Source organism: Spinacia oleracea, chromosome 3 (genome assembly GCF_020520425.1).
Source record: "Spinacia oleracea cultivar Varoflay chromosome 3, BTI_SOV_V1, whole genome shotgun sequence".
Lineage (NCBI taxonomy): Eukaryota > Viridiplantae > Streptophyta > Magnoliopsida > Caryophyllales > Amaranthaceae > Spinacia > Spinacia oleracea.
In genome coordinates this window covers 28007652-28020250 of record NC_079489.1, presented here as the reverse complement: position 1 = coordinate 28020250, position 12599 = coordinate 28007652, and the positions used below count along the sequence as shown (strand labels likewise).

General features: G+C 42.6%; 2 non-coding genes across 2 annotated transcripts; one reads left to right on the top strand and one right to left on the bottom strand.

Annotated features, from left to right (window-relative positions):
• Window positions 1–444: 444 nt before the first annotated feature.
• LOC130471058 (small nucleolar RNA R71) lies at window positions 445–549 on the bottom strand. The gene has a single exon (XR_008931747.1). It is a non-coding gene; the product is annotated as a small nucleolar RNA R71 (small nucleolar RNA).
• An 8684-nt stretch (window positions 550–9233) lies between these two features.
• On the top strand, window positions 9234–9340 carry LOC130471131 (small nucleolar RNA R71). The gene has a single exon (XR_008931798.1). It is a non-coding gene; the product is annotated as a small nucleolar RNA R71 (small nucleolar RNA).
• Window positions 9341–12599: the final 3259 nt, after the last annotated feature.

Sequence of the window (12599 nt, the reverse complement as noted above, 5' to 3'; positions counted from 1 at the left end):
AGTATTCTGACTCTGAATCTGATCATCTTGTTGGCGATCTTTTTCCTACAGATTCAGAGATGGGTGACAAAACAGATTTGAGGCTTACGGATTACTCAAAGCCAAGTATTTCCGTGCTACCTAAGGCAATCATGCCTAATATTATCGCTGACAGTTTCAAAATTGAGCCTGCTTTGATAAACATGATAGAAAGGCATCAGTTCACTGGGGAGAAGGGTGAAGACCCTAATATTCATATTCAGTCTTTCATACATTATTTCTCTACTATCAAGCAGAAGAATGTGTCTACAAAACAGACTATGGAGATGCTTTTCCCATTTTCTCTGAGTGGAAAAGCAAAGCTATGGATCAATGGGCTAAATCGATCAGCAATGAAAATTACTGATTGGGAATCTTTGGATCTTGCATTTTATGTGAAATATTTCCCACCTGAGAAAACAACTCGTCCGAGGAGCTAGATTATTGCTATCACACAACAGGCCGATGAGAGCTTGTTTGAAGTCAGGGAAAGGTTCAAAGATCTTCATAGAGAGTTCCCACACCATGGTCTGCAACCGTGGTTCTTGATCCAACATTTTTATAATGGTATGGGTAACGATTCTAGGCTTATTCTGGATTCTGCTGCTAGTGGGAGGTTTATGCAACTTCCTGTGTCCATGGCTATGGAGGTGATTGAGGAGATGGCCATCCACAGTGCTAGTATGGGAATCTAGAGGTCTTCCTAACAAAGGTGGTAAGCATGAGATAAATTCTATTGAACAACTTACTGCTCAAATGACTTTCCTACATTATAAGTTCGATAATTTGCAAATCATTTCTGAAATCTTGAAGTCCATTCTTTATGTCTTTTCCTGCTATACACCAAAGTGTAGGAGTAGGGGATACTCTCGACGACATGACGACATCCTCAGGACAAGGGACAACACGACCCTGTCAGGGAACGGAACACATGCCAAACGATGCAATCACGATGACGACACGAAATCAGCTAAGTTACCTACCCTTCTTTTTTCTTTTTTCCCTTTTCTACGGGTTTTCCTCATTACTATTACTGACTTAGGCATCGGAGGGTTGTTGGCTACACCAACGGCCAACCCTAACGCCATCATCTCGTTTGCAGAACACATATTGGTAATATATACAACATGGCGACAATGCAGTTTCGATAAGTACTCTATAAACCTTTGTCTTTCCATTCCTTCTTGTCGAAGTTTCGTTTTATTTCATGTAGCCATATACTGAGTTAAGCATCGGAGGGTCGTCGGCTACACCAACAGCCTATCCTCACGCTCTGCTATGTTGACAATATGATGCCTACTTGATGACGAGTTTGAAAAGAAGAATGCAACACGACAAGGGACGAATAAAGCACAAGGAATGCACACTGATGATTACAGAATTCTCCTTTTATTTATATGAACGTATTCATATGTTACATTTTCAACTACTTGTACGAATTACGAGTTACATGATACATCTTACATTTTTACATTTTACAAATTACAAAGTAGGCCATACAAAATGCCTGGGAAACATACTACATCCTACATTGTACACTACACACATACTACATCCTTCTTGCTTTGCAGCCTAACATGTGTGTATAACACCACCACCTTTGACAAGTTGAGGACGTCGCCAGATCAAAGCAAGGTACGAACGCCAGGTTTCCTGCAAACAAACACACCAAAAACCAGACATTCCACAACAAAGCAAACCATATACACCAAACACAAAGCAAATAAAACCAGAAGTTCACAATATTTACAAAACTTGTCCCCATGAACAAGCCAACACAAAAGACTTCGGCCTTAAGGGCGAAACACAGCAAAAATATTTTTTTGACCACACTTGGGCCAATTGACAGGCTAAAGTCGTATCACCTTATCAAAAATAAACCCAAGTCCACTAACAAAATAGTAAGGGAAGTAGGGATCGTATCCACAGGGAAACAACGTTCTTTCTACTATTAATTAACTAATCTAGACTATTGGTAACAAGGGGTTTGAATTGGTTTTAAGGTTAAACTAAAGCAATAATCAGAATGGAATATAACAATATTAAAGGAATCTAGGGCAGCGGTTCACCACAATTGCAGACCGGGATTGGACAACGGACAACAACAATCAATTAACAATCATAACTAGGAAAAAATGCATCTCTCGAATCTTATGAATTCTTTAGGATAAAATAACTAGCAGGCTCTCGCTGTGTACTAGAAATAATTCCTATCTAATAGCCACAGACTAAAAACATCAGATTTATACCTCTCGGCGCATAATCTAAGGTTAATCAGACTCAAATCAAAATAGTCCGGCCGAACAGAATTGACGAGCAATAATAATAAGCTATAGAAATTACAATTAATTAATCAACTAATCATGTCCACAATTAATCCCAATCATGCATTCATGGATCCACTAAACCCTAGAATATAAACTACTCACTCATGGTAACAAATAACAAAGCAATTAAAATAATGGGAAACATGATCAAAAGCAATAAATAAAGCAAATTAGAAATCGATACCTAAATGAAGAACGAAAGGATGAACGAAAATTTAAAGCTTTTGATTGAAAATAAAAACTAAGTGTTTAGAACAATTCGTGAGAAAACTAAAATAAAACTAAATGCTAATACTAGGATCCAAGATGTCTACTAAAAATAAAGGGGCTAGTATTTATAGTTTGCCCAAAATACAAGCCAAAAAACGGAAATAAAACTCGCGAAATATGCTGGAGGTTGGCGTCGCCCGATCGGGCAGAGCTTCGCCCGATCGGGGGAAGTGCTCGGTAGTCGGCCCGATCGGGCCAAATTCCGCCCGATCGGGTGGTTTGCGAAAGGTCCACAGCAGTATCAAATTGACCTCCCGATCCGGACCGGGCGAAGCCCGCCCGATCGGGCGCGCAACGATGACTTCAAAGTACTTTCTTTTCACCCGATTTTCTCACTTTGCCCTCAGCTCAAAGGGCGATTTGCAAAAGTCATCATTCTTCGCCCATATCACCGAGTCTAACTTCCGGGGCTCAACCGTAAGCATCTAAGGCTCCCGAATGTCGACGATAATGGTCCTGAACTTCCCCGGGCTCGTGTAGTGGCCTAAATCACCATGAAACGGGTCTAAAAAGACCAATTTCTCACTAATCAATCCTGAAACTCAAGGCACTCTCAATAACACATATTAGTACTAAAAACGGCTCCTAAGTGCTCATTTGATGCACAAAAGTACTAAGGGACGGGGATAAAACTCTATATAAAACACACATATCAAACTCTCCCAAGCTAAATCCTTGCTTGTCCCTAAGCAAGGAAATCATCGATGAATACAAGATCAACTTCACCCCTAACATATTTCAAAATGAAAGACATAATTCAAGGCAAAATCCAACGAGCATGCATCAATGTTAACCAATCAAATCCACCTAACCACAAATCCTCCCTAACAATCGTCACGCAAAGAGAACCACAAGTGCACAATGGAATTCAAGACTAGTGCTCACACACTCGTCGCTCATTTATGTGGCGGGTAAAAGATGTACCCGTTCGCTCTACAACCAACATATAAGTGAACAATGCCCTCCCAAACTCACAACACTCGTGTGTCTAGAAAAACATACACTCAACCTAGTAGTCGACTCGAAATGTGTCATGTCATAACATGCATTGATAAACAACTACTTTCACATTAATACGACTCTATGCACAAAGGTCGGAAGGTCTTTAAAGCTTGTAATGATAGGCTTAGGTAAGGGTGTGGTAAATTTGGGTAAAATGTGAGCTTAAAGCCTTGGCTTTGGGGAGCATAAATCCTAGCAAAACCATGATCAACCACAAATGATGACCACAACTCTCCCACTCAACACATGAATAAAACAACAAACAAACCACACTATATTTTCTTGCCTTGTTTTCACAATTATAAACAATCACTCATAAAGATAAGAAATTACAAAACCAGAGTGACAAAAACTTTGAATTATTTTGAGAGTAACGAATCTTTTTCTTTTTGCTCAATCTCTCTCTCTCTCTCTTTATTTTTTTTTCTTTTTCTTTTGGAACCTTCACATTTTTTATTCTCCTCATCTCATTCATTTTTCAACTCACTTTTTTCAACAACAATCATGATAAGAAGAACTTCCCTTTTCAATACTCAATATGCTCAAAATGTATCACACTACAACTCCCTCACCTCACTACTATTAGCTCCCCTGAGCTAAGCTTGGGACTAGTAACCAATGGGGCTTTCACGGGCTTGTAATATGGTTAGTCATAAAGGGCACAAGCACAACATGGGTAGAAAAAGAGGGAACAAATGCATCTAAATTCATCTGAAGGCCACCTAAAAAGAAAAATGCATTCGTCTTCCACAATGTGCATGTATATGAGTCATAAAACACTACTAATAGTTGCAAACCAATACTCAAATTCAACGACACACCAGGAAACTATCACACATTCCTAACCAAGTCAACTAGCCAAGCACCAAGTCCACAAATAGTTAGTCAGAGTTGACTCATGCTATGGCATCAAAGTAATCGAATATCAAATCATGGTTAACACATCCAATTGTTCATCATCAAATGCCAAGAATCAAAACAATTTTCAATCAAAGGGGCACAGCGAAGCATGATTTTGCATTCATCGGAAAGTATTTTTGTATTTTTTTTCATAGAAATAAACTAATCTAGAAAGCAATAACACACCAAAATAAACACACCAAAATAAGTAAATGCAAAAATGAAAAGAAAACATACCTAATATGTACAGGTAAGTGAAACACCCCCCTCAAGCTAAATCAGACAATGTCCTTATTGGCTCAAGGGGTACAGAACCATCTCTATCATCCTCAGCATCATTGACGGCCTTGACCATCATCACCACCGCGACCACCATGACCTCTAGGGCCCGCTCCATACCCACTGTAGTAGTGGGTGGGTGTGAAGGTGCCCATGGCACCGGGAGCTCCACATCCCTCCGCGGGATAGGTAAACCAGGAAGGGTGCTGGGCATCCTGAGGAATATAGCCCTGCCTGGCGTACTGATCGTAAATAGGGAACATGGCTCTCTGGTGATCACTCGCAAAGTCATGAAAGTCGATCTCAAGCTTGTCCAACCGCTCATGAATGGAGCCCTACTCCTCCTCTGGTGTCGGGCCACCCTATGGCCTCCCCTCATCCCCACGACGCCCCTTCCTAAAGTAGGTGAGAGGCTCGGGCTGAAACTGGTAGGGCTCTGGCTGCGGGTCAGGCTGGGGCTCAGGCTCCTGCTCATCCTCAACCCCAACATACAAATAGTGAGCATGGCCGGGTCTAAAACGGGTGCGGCCCTGAGGGTCAGGCAAGGTGAAAAGCGTGTTCCCCTCGAACAACCAATACATGGAACCCGGGCGAAATAACCCATGCTCACCCTGTAGGCGGCGAAGCCCAGAAAAATAGGCCAAGTCTAGCAAGTTGCTACCCAAAACCGGTGTCTAGTTAGCCTCTACAAAGTTTACCGTGGCCATGGCAATGTGGGTGATCAACCCACCATTGGTGATGCGAGTGGTGTGCGAGCTAGTGGCTATTGAATAAAGGTGGGAAGCCATATGATGGGTCAAGTTCATTGTATACCTCGCCTCCCCCTCTAGAACATAGCTACCCAAAATCTCCAACTCCGTACTCCTAACATTCTGGTTCTCCTCTCTACCAAATATGGTGAACCCCAGGAACCTGTAAAATACAATGAGGACAGGGTGTTGAATCCTAGAAGCATGCAAGTGTTGCATACTACCGGGATCACTATTTCCGGTCATCTTTCCCCACATTACACTATTGTTATGGGCATTACCAGGCTTCCTACCGGGGGTAGTGGACAAACCAAAAATCCTACCAAAGTCCTCAATACCCAAATGTACATCATGGTTCATCAAACGAAAATGAACCAAAGACACATCCCTATAACCATTTTTACGCAATTGCAAAGAACTCAAAAACTCCAAAGTCAATCTCCTAAAAGTAAGATGCATCATGCTATACATATTCTTCATACCAACACCATAAAAAACTCGTTTGACATCCTGTTCAATACCCATATCATGTAGAGATTTTTGACAGATAAAACGGGTAGGAATTACCTCCCTCTTTTGAGATGGACGAACCGATCCCGTTGCCACTCCGTAGTAAAGATAATTTCCGGAAAATCCCGGTCAGCTTCGAACTGGGGCGGCGGCGGTGGTGGTGTCGGCTCACGAGCCCGACTTGTAGAAGCCTCGTGTTGGTTCCTTGCTTGGATGGTGCAATTCCTTTTAGGAAGGGTAGCCATTGTTGAAAATATGAGTTTTTAAGGTTTTTGGGGTTTTTGGGGTTTTTGGGGTTTTTGGTGGAATTTGGGGATTTTGTGGAGAGTGGAGAAATCTGAAATTAATGAGGTGGAGGTTGTAGAGGATGATGAGAGGAAGATTTTGATGTATGGTTTGTTGAATTTGGTGAAGAATTGAGTGAGATATGAGGGTTGGAAGATTGTGAAGCTTGGGGTTTAATGGAGGAAGAGAGAGAAATTAAGGTTGAAGATGAAGAAAGAATGGGGAAAGTGAATAGCCCGTGTTCTATTTGTTCGCATAATCGCGCTTCGCCCGGTCGGGCAGCGGCTCGCCCGATCGGGCGATTTTCAATCCTTTTTCTTTCAATCTGTGCGCTCCCGATCCTGATCGGGCCATTTGCGAAACCATCTCTTTCCTGATTCTTAAACCCAGAATTCCACCCCAGACCTTGAAATGACGTCATCACCAACCGGCCGATCGGGCGACCTTCCGCCCGATCGGGCATTTCACTCGATAACTGGCCCGATCGGGCAAATTTCGCCCGGTCGGGCGAAATTTCAAAGAATTGCAAATGTCTGTGCGCGCCCGATCAGGCGCACCACGCCCGATCCGGATCGGGCGGATTGCAGGACGCTCCGTATCAGCTTTATTTTCACTTTTTTCGAACTTGGAGCCTTAGACCTGCACACACTAAACACCCAAACATCGTAATTCCCTCTTCTCACCTCTCCAACACCAAAAACTACATTGAAACACACACTTAAAAAGAGTTACACTAAAACACACAAACGAAAGCAAAAAGTATACTACTGAAAGCGATAAATGGAAAGTGAAGTACTCATCCCCTTGCTGAATTGATGCAATGTCCCCATTACACAATCCCAAATTACTGCGCAGAAACGAAAGGAAGGGGATGAGAGCCACGACAACTCATCGAATGGGGGCACCAAAGATGGTGCCATCTGGTGTCAAATCAGTTGCCTTGGATGAGCTATGCAGCGCGGGAAGTGACAGATCACGACCCCGATCATGAATACAGTGTCCATCGTTGACAGAATCTTCGGCCTTTTGGGTCACAACGTCATCAAGCCGTACCCCCTTTTGAACCCATGCCAAAGAATTGATACTCCGGCTACCTCCACCTGCAAAACAATTCGAGACACGTGCTTTCTCCGAAGAGTTGTTAGAGTTAGTATGAGTCAATCCATCATTGAAATAATTATTAGACACATTGACACCACAACATGACTCCTCTATCATAGGACTCTTAGCAACATGGGTTAAATTGAAAGTAACTTTGTCATCCCCCACATTTAAAGTCAGCTTGCCATTCTTGACATTAATGATTACCCCTACGGTGTGTAGGAAGGGTCTACCTAGTATAATGGGAATTTGTCTATCCTCTTCCATGTCCAACACAACAAAGTCAACAGGAATAAAAAATTTACCCACTCTAACAGGCACATCTTCTAGAACACCTAGGGGGTATTTCATAGATCGGTCAGCCATTTGCAGAGATATGTTGGTAACTTTTAAATCACCCATGTTCAATTTAGTGCAGACAGGCAGGGGCATGACACTAACACTAGCAACTAAATCACATAAAGCTTTGTCAATAAAAAGATTGCCAATGTTACACGGGATACAAAAACTCCCAGGGTCCTTCAACTTAGGTGGAGACTTATTTTGTAGTAAGGCACTGCACTCTTCAGTAAATGCAATAGTCTCCACCTCACTTAATGCGCTCTTCCTAGTCAAGATGTCTTTCATGTATTTAGCATATGCAGGTACTTGAGTAATTAATTCAGTGAAAGGGACTGTTACCTGCAGATTCTTTACCACTTCTAAGAACTTACCAAACTGCTTTTCTAGCTTGTTCTTAAGCTGACGGTGAGGCAAGAGAAGTTTGATAGGTGGGACTTGTATCTCAACTTTCTTCTCAACCCTTGTGCTAGCTTCCTTCTCCTTGACCACCTTCTCGCCTTCTTCTGGCACAGCATCACTGACCAACGCTTCAACATCCCCTTTAATAGTCATAGGCGGCCCATCATACTCATATACACTCCGCAAAGTGACAGCATTTACAGACTCTCTGTTCTCGGGCTGTGAAGGGAGATGACCTTGGGGTCCCCCTGCAAGAGTAGTAGCCATTTGTGCCAACTGTGTATCAATGATCTTGTTATGAGCAGTAAGAGCATCAATTTTGGCATCCTTTTCGCTCAGAGACTTCTGCAATTGCAACATCATATTCCTCATCTCTACAAGCATAGGATCAGACTGTGTGGGTTGAGGTTGTGGTGGTGGAGGGGATGTGTTTTGTCTAGGAAACCCAGGTGGTCCACTAGACTGCTGGTTGTAGTTACTCCGCGGTTGGTATGATTGCTGTGGTGGTGGTTGGTAGGGTTGTTGTGGTGGTGGAGGATGTTGGATCTGATAGGGGTTCTGGACATTAGTACTCCTATATGATAGCAGGGGGTTATTTTTATACCCCTCATTGTAAGAGTTGGAGTACGGATTGTTCTGCTTGTAGGACTGGAATGCGTTGCATTGTTCAATAGAGCTCCTGCATTCCTGTGCATAATGACCTTGCATTACGCAACTATCACAGACATTGGAAAATTGGGTACTCATTGCAGCGACACTAGCATGTTGGGTGGACTGGGAGGATGCAATTTGCATATTATCAAGTTGGTGATGTAGGGCAGTTAGCTGAGCAGTAAGTTGTTCAATAGAATTCATCTCATGCTTAACACCCTGGTCGGCAAAACCTCTAGTATTCCCATATTGGGCACTATTAATGGCCATCTCCTCAATCACCTCTAAGGCTCTAGGCACCTCAAGTTGCATAAATCTCCCACTAGCAACAAAATCTAGAATAAGTCTAGACTCGTTACCCAGACCGTTGTAAAATTGTTGGATCAAGAACCAGTCACTCAAACCATGGCGTGGGCACTCTCTCTGCAGATCCTTGAACCTTTCCCAAACTTCAAACAAGCTCTCGTCTGCTCGTTGGGTAATGGAAATTATCTCTCCCCTCAGACGAGCCGTCTTCTCAGGTGGGAAGTATTTCACATAGAAAGCAAGAGCCAAAGAATCCCAATCGGTGATTTTCATAGCTGCTCGGTTGAGCCCATTAACCCATAGCTTTGCCTTCCCACTCAATGAAAATGAAAAGAGCATCTCCATAGTCTGCTCTGGCGTTAGATTCTTCTTCTTAACAGTAGCGCAATATTGAATGAAAGACTGAATATGGAGATTAGGGTCTTCACCCTTTTCCCCACCGAATTGGTGCCTCTCAATCATATTTATCAGTTGGGGTTCAATCTTGAAATTCTCGACCGCAATAGAAGGCATGATCGCCTTGGGAAGCACAGAAAGACTTGGCTTAGAATAGTCTGTAAGCCTTGGCGCAGGTGGTGGTGTTCCGTCACCCATCTCTGAATCTGTATGGAATAGATTGCTACTCAGATGATTGGATTTAGAGTCCGAATAGTCTCTCAACTGTTCAACGAATCTACGCCGTCTACGGAAGGTCCGTTCAGGTTCAGGATCGAACGAAGTCAAATCGCTGGTATGGACAGTCCTGGGCATAAACAGGTAAAACTAGAAAACAGTCGTGAGATCCGATCTCAAGGAACGGGAGTTCCTTGAGAAGTAACAAACAATAATCTGGAAATAACAATTAATAACAGAAAATAAAACCGTTTCCCCGGCAACGGCGCCAAAATTTGACAGGCTAAATTCGTATCACCTTATCAAAAATAACCCTAAGTCCACTAACAAAATAGTAAGGGAAGTAGGGATCGTATCCACAGGGAAACAACGTTCTTTCTACTATTAATTAACTAATCTAGACTATTGGTAACAAGGGGTTTGAATTGGTTTTAAGGTTAAACTAAAGCAATAATCAGAATGGAATTAACAATATTAAAAGAATCTAGGGCAGCGGTTCACCACAATTGCAAACCGGGATTGGACAACGGACAACAACAATCAATTAACAATCATAACTAGGAAAACATGCATCTCTCGAATCTTATGAATTCCTTAGGATAAAATAACTAGAAGGCTCTCGCTATGTACTAGAAATAATTCCTATCTAATAGCCACATACCAAAAACATCAGATTTATACCTCTCGGCGCATAATCTAAGGTTAATCAGACTCAAATCAAAATAGTCCGGCCAAACATAATTGATGAGCAATAATAATAAGCTATAGAAATTACAATTAATTAATCAACTACTCATGTCCACAATTAATCCCAATCATGCATTCATGGATCCCCTAAACCCTAGAATATAAACTACTCACTCATGGTAACAAATAACAAAGCAATTAAAATAATGGGAAACATGATCAAAAGCAATAAATAAAGCAAATTAGAAATCGATACCTAAATGAAGAACGAAAGGATGAACGAAAATTTAAAGCTTTTGATTGAAAATAAAAACTAAGTGTTTAGAACAATTCGAGAGAAAACTAAAATAAAACTAAATGCTAATACTAGGATCCAAGATGTCTACTAAAAATAAAGGGGCTAGTATTTATAGTTTGCCCAAAATACAAGCAAAAAACCGGAAATAAAACTCGCGAAATACGCTGGAGGTTGGCGTCGCCCGATCGGGCAGAGCTTCGCCCGATCGGGCGTAGTGCTCGATAGTCGGCCCGATCCGGCCAAATTTCGCCCGAACGGGCGGTTTGCGAAAGGTCCATAGCAGTATCAGATTGACCGCCCGATCCGGACCGGGCGAAGCCCGCCCGATCGGGCGCGCAGCGATGACTTCAAAGTACTTTCTTTTTGCCCGATTTTCTCACTTTGCCCTCAGGTTAAAGGGCGATTTGCAAAAGTCATCATTCTTCGCCCATATCACCGAGTCTAACTTCCGGGGCTCAACCGTAAGCATTTAAGGCTCCCGAAGGTCGACGATAATGGTCCCAAACTTCCTCGAGCTCGTGTAGTGGCCTAAATCACCATGAAACGGGTCTTAAAAATCCAATTTCTCACTAATCAATCCTGAAACTCAAGGCACTCTCAATAACACATATTAGTACTTAAAACGGCTCCTAAGAGCTCATTTGATACACAAAAGTACTAAGGGACGTGGGTAAAACTCTATATAAAACACACATATCACCAATCCAAAAACCATTGTTTAAAGTTACCACCTACTGAAAAGTTATACTCCCTCCGTCCTACATTAGTTTTTACACTTACCTTTACACAAAGTTTTAGGTGATAAGTGGTTGTTTGGTTATCACTTATTATTTTATTGAAAAATTAGATGTGATAGGAGTTAGTGGGGTATTTTTTAAATTGAATGAGAGAGGGTGTGGGGTAAAAAAAAATTAGTGGGAAGAGAGAGACAATATAATAATTATGGGGTCATTCCTAATTTAGAAGTGTAACAACTAATCTAGGACGGACGAAAAAGGAAAGTGTAACAACTAATCTGGGACGGAGGGAGTATATTTTTTTTAAAGGGGGTGGGAAAAGGACTACTCCAAAGGGCCCGCTTGGCCTGCATTCTCCTCTTACTCGACAGTTCCTGGTGCCGCCTCGATCTCGCGTTGGGACTGGTTGCAGTTGCATCCTCCTCAACGTCTTCCTCATCACACACGGCACCAGAGGGGACATACTCCTCAGGGAATGCAGTGTTGAACTGAGCAATGTCCTCCTTTAGAGTCTAGTCCGCATTCTTGCCCGCCAAAAAATCCCCCATCATCTCAGCCCGGGTCTTCCAAGTGTAGTAACCAGCACACTCAAAAATCCTTGCTTTGACCTTTCAGGGACGTCTTCAGTTCGTCAACTTCTGCGGCCAACGACTCCTTGTCGGCAGTCAGTGCAGCAACATCAGCAACCGCCTTCACCTGCTCTGCCTCCAGCATTTCAGCCCTGGCCTTCGCCTCCTTAGAGACGTCATCTAGTCGCCCAACTTCTTGCTTTGCCTTTTTCTTGTCAGTTTTAATCTTTGCTAACTTGTCTTCCAGGGTTATGACATGATGACGAGTTTCTAAGGCAGATTGCAAGGCCTGTTCAAAAAGACATTCAGGAAACCTTACCAAAGCCAAAAGAAACAAGGCAGCGAAGTAAGCAAACACAAGTAAAAAGATGAAAGTACCTTCCAAGCATCCGAGACGCTCTCGACAGTCGCAGCGACTGGGGACATGACCTCTTGGAGTTCGCGGTTGGACGACATCCACAAGCAGTCCACTACCGGCCACAACTGGTATGATGGGGCATCAACCGACCCATAGTCGTTGGGAAATTCAACCGACAGCTTTCTCTTCCGAGATGGCG